Source organism: Callithrix jacchus, chromosome 17 (genome assembly GCF_049354715.1).
Source record: "Callithrix jacchus isolate 240 chromosome 17, calJac240_pri, whole genome shotgun sequence".
Lineage (NCBI taxonomy): Eukaryota > Metazoa > Chordata > Mammalia > Primates > Cebidae > Callithrix > Callithrix jacchus.
This window is the reverse complement of record NC_133518.1, coordinates 5638817-5648281: the sequence shown is the minus strand read 5'-3', so window position 1 is coordinate 5648281 and position 9465 is coordinate 5638817.

Below are 9465 nucleotides of genomic sequence, written 5' to 3'. Positions count from 1 at the left end.
AGAGGTTATCTAAAATTGGGATAGTTTTTCAGGAAGTGCAAGAATATGATAATTAAGAGATATGGTAGTGTGGTCAGAAAACGGGGTTAGGTGCCTAAGATTTTTATGACAAAGTATAGCAAGGTTCAAGGTATAACCAGTGATATCACACCTTGCACCTTGATGTCATACCTTGCAGTGGAGTGGAGAGAAAAGTTATTGGGTTAAAAGGCTCAACCATGAGTTACTTTACAAGAATTATGAAACTGCCTGCAGGAAGCAGTGACAAGAAGCCAGGAGCTACATGAAGGAAGAGAACTATGATGGACATCAGTAGTCACCTTGCATGGTGGCATGAGTCTCAAAGTCAAAGGGGTGTAACAAGGGAGAAACAAGTAGAAGTAGGGAACACAGATCATAAGGGTGCTGGCAACACCTCTAAGCCTGAAGGGAAAAGGACTCCCTTCCCTTAATTCTACATGACTCAGGTGCCATGTACATACTACCATGTAGGAAACCATGAATGGCTATGCACACAGTCTTCTTTAACTGTATAATAAAACCACACATTTTCTTTTTTCTCTCTTCTTCCACCCAAAGCCATGAATTTGACTTAAGATAGTTTTTCCTTCATAGATATACTTAAAGGATAGTAAACCAAAGAAGGAAAGAAAGAAGCAGAAACTAAGCTGTAGAAAAATGAGCAACTGAGGTCAGGTGCAGTGGCTCACATATGTAATCCCAGAAGTTTGGGAAGCCAAGGAAGGAGGATCACTTGAGACCAGGAGTTCAAGACCAGCCTAGGCAACATGGCAAAACACAATTTCTACAAAAAATAGAAAAAAACCATTAGCTGGGTATGGTGTCACATGACTGTAGTCCCAGCTACTTGAGGGGCTGAAGTGGAAGGATTGCTTGAGCACAACCGGTAGAGGCTGCAGTGAGCTGTGATTGTGCCACTGCAATCCAGCCTGGGCCACAGAACGAGACCCTGTCTCAAAACAAAATAAAAAAGAGTAACTAGAACCACCCCCCCATTTCTCTCCAAAAATCTCAGACCTAAACTCCCACTGAGAATAGTTTTGAGGGCTGAATATAATGATAACAGAAAAGCACATCTTTTAAGGTCTATGAGAATGATATAAAGCAGACAGGATTTTTAAAGTCAAAAATTAAGACAGAGGCATACGTGTTAAGATTATTCTCACATTTTGCAAGTCATTTTCCTTTCAAAGGATTGCTGAGTCTCATTTTAGGGTATTACAGTCAAACAGGAATCTGCAGCTCAGATAAAATGGTTTTGGGAAACAGGATATGACAGGCCTGAACTGGGCTATCAAGCAGTGACAGTTTGAGGGACCTATTATCTATAGGAAGAATTACAAGAGAGCAAGCCTGACAGCTGCCTGGCTTTAGGTTCTTGATAAATTTGCCCAATCCTAATTTTTTTTCCTAAGATTAGAAGCAAAGGAACCAAATGAAAGAGGTGCTTTCAGTAGTCTAAAGAGCTATACAGAGCATTTGGAATTGTGGGTGCTGGGAGAGAGTTGGGAGTTCATGGCCTATCTTTTAAAGGGAGATCTGCTTGAGAAGATCACAATCTCTTGGGTTATGACTGGGAAGTCAGTAAAGTAAAATGTGGTCTTGAATCAGTCCGCCAGCTGACTGGATCAAGGCAGTCCTTTGACAGCCAGGAAAAAGTCCTCTGGAGAAGACACGAATGCACAGCCAAGCCTGGGAATCAAAGCAAACTCACCTGAAACATCCAGAAACAGCATCCTATGACCCAACACTAAGAGAGACACAGTAGAAAAGGAGCAGGGTATCCAGATACCACTGTTATCAATAACAGAAAATTTAATGGTTAACTATGATTTGTGTGCTTTAGAAAAGAAACTGATGATTGTCAGTTTCGGCAGAAAACTGGAAATCATGTGAATCAAACAAATTTAGAATTGAAAAATAAATACCTGAAATACAAAATGCATACATATGGGTTGAGTTGGAAGATAGATTAGTGCAAAACATTCTAACTGAAGCAGAAAAAATCGATAGTTTGTACAGAAAATATTTGTGTAATTGAAGTTCCAGAAGAAAGGGAGAGAGGAATTGAGAAATAAGCAATATTTTAAGACAATATCACCAAGAATTTCCCCAAACTGACAATAGACATTAAGAGAAAGATTTAAGAAAATCTACAAAGCAGTCAAGTTAATGCAAGAAAAACCACCTGGTACATTATAATAAATCTGCAGAAAAACAGGGCAAGGAAAGATTTTAAAAGCAGCATAAACAAATAAATGTTATTTTTAGGTGATAAAATATTAATATAAGGCAGTCAGACTGTCTCAATATAAACAAAGGAAGTAAACAGAAAACAATGGCATCCTTGAAATATTGGGAAAGTGAAACAAGCTAACAGACAAAGATAATTAAAAAGAAATTTATTAATCAAAAAGAAAAAGCAATAAGCTCCAATTTATCAGTAATTACACTGTAAATAAATGGTAAAACTGATTAGGCAAAAATAAAACAACTCCGTTATACTTACAGGAAACAATCATTAAGTAAGCATACATAGAATAGTTGAAAGTCAGAGGTTAGAAAAAGATATTCTTTTTAAAGACCAAGAAAAGAAAAAAAATGATAGCTTTATAATCGTAAGTCAAAGTTGACATTAATGCAAGATATATAGCTAAAAAGAAAAAAAAATGATGGCAATCAGAGAGTGATTTGACAATCCTAAATTTGTAAGCTTTAAATAATAATATACTCTCATACTATGTAACATGGACATTGACCAAACTGCAAACAAAATAGAAGCATTCAACATTATACATGAAGATTTTAACCTACCTCTAAAACTGATGCCCTAATTAGACGAAACGATCAATAGACCTGTCAATTTGAACAACTTGATTACAAACTTGACATACAGAAAGCCCTGCAACCAATACTTACAGAATGTAACTTGTTGTAAGTACATGTGGGATCCTTAACAAAACTGACCATTTTTAAATAAAAAATCCTAATTTCTGACAAAGGACTGGGATCTACACTACAATATATGAAAAGAGCTCTTGATATTTAAAAAAAAAAAAGAGAAACCTCTCATTAAAGAAGATGTATGATGGAAAATAAACATGTGAGACAAGGTTTTACCTCATTAGCAAGCAGTTCAATGCACATAGCTATTAGAGAAGCATAAAAAAAATGCTGACACCACCAAGTGTCTGTTGAGAATACAGAAAACATGGGGTGCTCACACATTGCGGGTGGGAATGTGAAACAGTACAACCAGGCTGGGGAATCATTTGGTAGCTTTAAAAACTAAGCATGTGATTATACAATGAAGCTATGGCATGCTTTTCCATCAGCATGTTGAGTTCAGTCAATAGATTTTGTGTTTCTTTTCACTGACTGACAGCAGCCCCTATGTGATTATTTTGTTTTGTGTGACCCAGACATTACTATGCAGAGGGAGTTTTCAATAAACACTGTCAAATTATTTCAGCTACACTTCCTGTTCTTTTCAAAATTTTCTTAATATGCAATTACCTATAACATATTTTAAAAAGTTTGTGATATAGTTACATATTTTTAGTATTTAAAATTTAAACATCATTTAAAATTATGTAACTATAATTTCTAGTCTAGAAATTAATTTCTAGACAAAACACTGTGAATGAACTCATACAGTTTCTCATTGTAGAGATGCTCCCTTTGGCGGTGCAATGTTGTACAATCCTACAGCAACAGTGCACACCTCTAGTCACACAGATGGACATTCCCAGATTATCACTTCAGTGTTTCTTCTTCCCCCGTCCCTTAACATCTCTTCCATATTTCCCAACTCTTGTCTCTCTGTTGTGCATGCTGGTTAATTATTTCAGAGCTTTCTTCTAATTTGCTGAGTCTGTCTTTACATATGTCTATTCTGCTGCTTCAGAATCCACTAAACTCTTCATTTCAGTAATTTAATTTTCATTCTAAATACTGTTCTTTTTCAATTTTACATGATAATTTTAATATAAAAAATAAGTCTCTGTTTCCATTTTCCCTGTCTGTTATCTCTTTATACATATAAAGCAGGTTTATATTCTAAATCAAAGTCATGTCCAGTTCTTTCCTGGGAAGGGGAAGGCTGGGAGAAGTGGGAGGAAAAGGGAAGCAAGGAAGTGCTTAGAAATGTTATGTGTGACTGGGCACAGGGGCTCATGCGTGTGATCCCAGCACTTTGGGAGGCCAAGGTGGGTGCAGTGCTTGAGGCCAGGAGTTCAAGACCAGCCTAGGTAACATAGGGAGACCCTGTGTCTACACACACACACACACACAAAATACAAAAATGGGCAGGAGGGTGTGGTGCATTCTTGTGGTCCCAGCTACTGGGGAGGCTAAAGAGGGAGGATCGCTTGAGCCTCGGAAGAGGACGTTGCAGTGATCGGAGATGGTACCACTGCACTCCAGCTGGGTGACAGAGCCAGACACTGTTCTCCCACCCGCGCCAAAAAAAAAAAGAAAAAGTGTAATATGTTGGTAATTTTGATGGTTGTAATAGTTTCAGAGGTCTATACATACATTAAAACATATCAAATTGAACTTTCTATTATTTATTTATTAAAAGACAGGCTCTCACTGTGTCTCCCAGGTAAGATGCCTAGAGTGCAATGGCACAATCACAGTTCACAGCAGCCTTGACCTCCCAGGCTCAAGTGATCCCCCCATCTCAGCCTCCTGAGTAGCTGGAACCACAGACATGGGCCACCATGCCCTGCTGACTTTTGTATACTTTTTAGAGAGGAGAGAGTTTGCCCTGTTACCCAGGGTGGACTCAAACTGCTCGACTCAATTGGTCATTCCATCTTGGCCTCCCAAAGTGCTGGGATTACAGCCATGAGCCACCATTCCCAGCTTGTACATTTTAAATGTGTGTGGCCCGGTGCAGTGCCTCAAGCCTGTAATTCCAGCACTTTGGGAGGCTGAGGCGGGTGGATCACGAGATCAAGACCATCCTGTTCAACATGGTGAAACCCCGCCTCTACTAAAAATACAAAAAATTAGCTGGGGATAGTAGCGCATGCCTGTAATCCCAGCTACTCAGGAGGCTGAGGCAGGAGAATTGCCTGAATCCAGGAGGCAGAGGTTGCGGTGAGCCGAGTTCGCACCATTGCACTCCAGCCTGGGTAACAAGAGCAAAACTCCATCTCAAAAATAAATAAAAAATAAATGTGTGCTTTTTTGTATATGTCAAGTAAGCCTCAACCAAAGCTCAAAAAAATATTTAGCACAGATGCTATTAAAGTAGTTTTGGCAATGTAATCATGGTACAACACTCCAATGAGTAAGTTAGGAAACAAGAATCCTGAGATAGTTCACCTCAACTGAATTACAAGCTGTCAGGTAAATCAATTAGTCCACAGGTTCAATACAAAGGAAAAGCACCTTCTAAATGTTGATGCTAATACCCGTGTGCATTCATGCATGCAGATGTTTAGAAACTTTAAGCACACACTGTGTGCCGGATGCAGTCCTAGGTGCAGGGATGTATAATGCCCAAGGTACTGTCAGCGCCAGGATCTGGGCTTGTCAAAAGGTGCCAGCAGTGTATGTGAGGAGACCTATCATGGGGGACACACTGGTAAAATCACCAAGATGATCCAGAGAAATCGGTGAGGAGATGCATGGGGAGGTGGGGAGCAAGAGCTGCAGGAGGAACAGAGGCTCCCCAGGGAGCCAAATGGAGAGAAGCCCCTGGAGGGAGGGGCTATTGAGGTCCTGGTGGAAGAAAGCCTGGGTAGCCAGGTGGGTGTGGTTTGGGGTCAGGAAGGGATCAGTGAATGATGAGAAGTCTTTCAAGGATTGAGTGTGTGTGTGTATATGAGTGTGGGCGTGTGAGTGTGAGTTGGTGAGTGAATTTGTGTGTGAGTATAGGGGAGACTGATGTTTGTGAGTGTGGGTTTGTGTTTATGTGGCATGTGTGTAAGTATATGTGGTGTGTAGTCGGCTTGGTGTGTGGGTGTGGCATGTGTATGGGGTGTCCATGGTGTGTGTGTGGAGTGTGTGGTGTGGGTGTATGTGGGTGTGGGTGTATGGGGGATATTTGTGGTGTGTGTGTGGTATGTGTTTGAGTAGATGGTGAGTGCAATGTATGGTGTAAGTGTGTGATGTGTGTGTGGTGTCAGTATGTGTGTGTGTGTGGAAGGTGTGAGCGTGTGGTGTGTGGTATGTGAGTGTGAGTGTATGAGGGATAGTGGTAGTGTGTGTAGTGTGTCTGGTGTGTGAGTGGTGTGTATATGAGTTTGGTGTGTGATGAGTGCGTGTATATTAGGATGTTCATGATGTGCGTATGGAATGCATGTGTGTGTGTGTGTGTGGTCTGTGTGGTATGTGAGTGTTGAGTACATAGGGAGTGTTTCGTGTGTGTTTTATGCATGCTGTGTGTATGGTTTGTGTGTATGTGGTGTGTGGAAGTGTAGGTGGTGTTTTGTTCATCAGAGTTTGTGTGATGTGTGTGGTGTGTGTGGTATGAGTATGTGTTTTTTATGTTAGTGTAGGTGGTGAGTGTGATGTGTGTGGTACATGTTGCATGTGTGGTATGAGCATGTGTGTGTGGGGTGTTCATAGTGTGTGAAATGTGTGAGTTTTTGGTGTATGGTTTGTGTGTGTATGGGGTGTTCATGGTGTGTCTGTGTGCATGTGTGTATGTAATGTGTTCTGTTGTGAGGGAAACAATGAAATGTTTTGCCGGGAAAAGGAAGATCATCAGGTAAGAGACCTTTAGCAAGGTTATTGTAGCAGTAGGACAGCAAATAGATCATGAGAAGTTAGAGACTGGGAGACCATGAAGATGGCAATAGCAAATGCTGAGAGTTAGACAGGGTTTGAACCAGGCCGTTGTTACCAGCAAGTTGACCCAAATACTTGTAATCTCTGAAGCTTATGACTGACAGAGGAATTCCAGAAAGTCAAAGTATACCCACACACAGTAAGACTTTCTTATTCTGGACCATAGGCTTCTTTTTAAGATTTTTATTTGGTAACATTATCCTAGAGCACATTATTAATAATATTTTGAATAATGAAAATGCCTGATACAAACATTTCCCTGAAAAATTGCTTCTCTTCTGATTCCACCCAAGGCAAGGGCCAGGGCACATTTCTGTTTTTATACTTCAGGTCAATAGGAGCAGTAACAGTGGCTAAAATTTATGGACAATCTATGTTCTGAGTCTTATTTACATATATAAATTATTGTAATCTTCATGACAGTCTATGAGGTCTATTATTTGCTTTTAGAGAAAAGGAAACTGTGATACACAGAGAGAAAGTAAGTTAATCACTATCACACAGCAGAAAGCTGTGGAATGAGAATTCCAATGCAGGCATTCTGCTTGCAGCCACCCACTCCACTGTCTATCAGAAAGTGTGGTTCAGTAGTTTGAAGGAATGCTGATGGATTCATCTTCATGTATATACCTCCCCTGCTCCTCTTCCATGTAATTCTTAATATAAAATTAGAAACAATCTTCACTTGAAAATAGATATATTGCCTGAGCAAATAGCATAGCATATTATTATCATGACCTTGAGCCAGTCATAAAAATTCTCACAGATCACAACAGGTTTTGTAGACAATAATGACCAGCCATGAACAGACACAGAATTCCCCAGCCCAGATCAGTAGGGTCAAGTCTGAAAGCACAACAGAAGCTCCTTCTTGCTGGGACAGTTTACTGGAAACAAGACCATAGCTCCCACGCACAGAGGCAGTCATTGCTCAAGTGTGTTTAGTCTACTGGGCCTCGAGGAGGTACTGGGCAGCCTGCTGGGCTGTGAAGACCATCTGCCTGCCTGCACAGGTCTGCCCTGATGTGCATGGGCCCTCCCATCCTACCTAGCCAGCCCATGTTCCAATCATGTAGTTCTAATCAGCCTTGCCTCAAGTGCATCAGATGCGGCTTCAAGTTTCAACTGCACTGTAAAAACCAGGTTTCTGGAGAATTCCAGCCATTCAACAATCCCAGGCACTCACCTCAGACCCAGCATACGGAGCCTGACACAGGCTTCTGTTGGATTCTCAGCACACCCCCTAGACGTGGCAATTTTGTTCAATAGCACCTGGCTTCCCCCTCTGGCTCTTAGCTCTTGAGTAGTCTCCCTGACACCTGGCCTTCTTGCCTACCTCAGGAGCTCCCAGCAATGCTGGTAACAGGCACCAAGTGTCTTAGTAAAGCCTCAGGCCAGAAGCCATGTCATTACTTTGCTACCACTTGTAGAAAATAAAACACCAAAAATCAGCCAAAGAATTATTTCTTGGATAAGTAGCTGAACATTTGGAGAAGTGAGTAATAATCACATGAAATTTTATTTGTATTGGGCTTCTCACAAAATGTTAATGAAATGCTTATAGTCATTCTCCCTCTTCCATATTCATTAAAAACAGTATATTTTAAATGTATCGATTTTGGCTGGGCACAATGTCTTGTGTGTAATCCCAGCTCGCATCTATAATTCCAGGCTGAAGCAGGAAGATCACTTGAGTCCAGAAGTTTTAAGACGAACACAGGCAACAAAGTGAGACCCTTCCCTACAAAAAACATTCTAAAAACCAAATAACTAGCCAGGCATAGTGGCATATGCCTGTGGTTTCAGAGGTTAAGGTGGGAGAATTTCTAAAGCCCAGGACATTGAAGCTACAGTGAGCTATGTTGATACCACTACACTCCAGCCTCAATGACAGAAATAAACCCTTTCTCTTAAAAAATAAAAATATAGCACTTTGGGAGGCCGAGGCAGGTGGATCACGAGGTCAAGAGATCAAGACCATCTTGGTCAACATGGTGAAACCCCGTCTCCACTAAAAATACAAAAAATTAGCTGGGCATGGTGGCACGTGCCTGTAATCCCAGCTACTCAGGAGGCTGAGGCAGGAGAATTGCCTGAACCCAGGAGTTGGAGGTTACGGTGAGCCAAGATTGCGCCATTGCACTCCAGCCTCGGTAACAAGAGCGAAACTCCATCTCAAAAAAAAAATTTAAAAATAATAATAAAAATAAAAAGGAAATGCTAGAAATTGAAACTCTGCAACCAGAATTTAAAATGTCCTCAACAGGTTTATCAGTGAACTGAACACAGTCAAGAACAACAGTCATTTTGAAGATACATCAGTAGAGACTTCCCAAACTACACACAAAGAGAAAAAATGGGAAAAAGAAGAGAATATTCAAGAATTCTTGTAGCATGTAGCATTCACACAATGGGAATGCTAGAAAGAGAAGGGAAAAAAATGCAGGTAAGTGTTTGAAGTAATATTGACTGAGAATTTTCCCACATTAAGTACTGAAACCACAAATACAGGAAGTCCAGAAAAATACCAAAATATACATACATCTGAACAAATTATGTTTCAACTTCAGAACACCAAAGACACACACATTCTTGAAAGTGAATGGAATAAAATACTTTATTTTTAAAGAAGCAAGAATA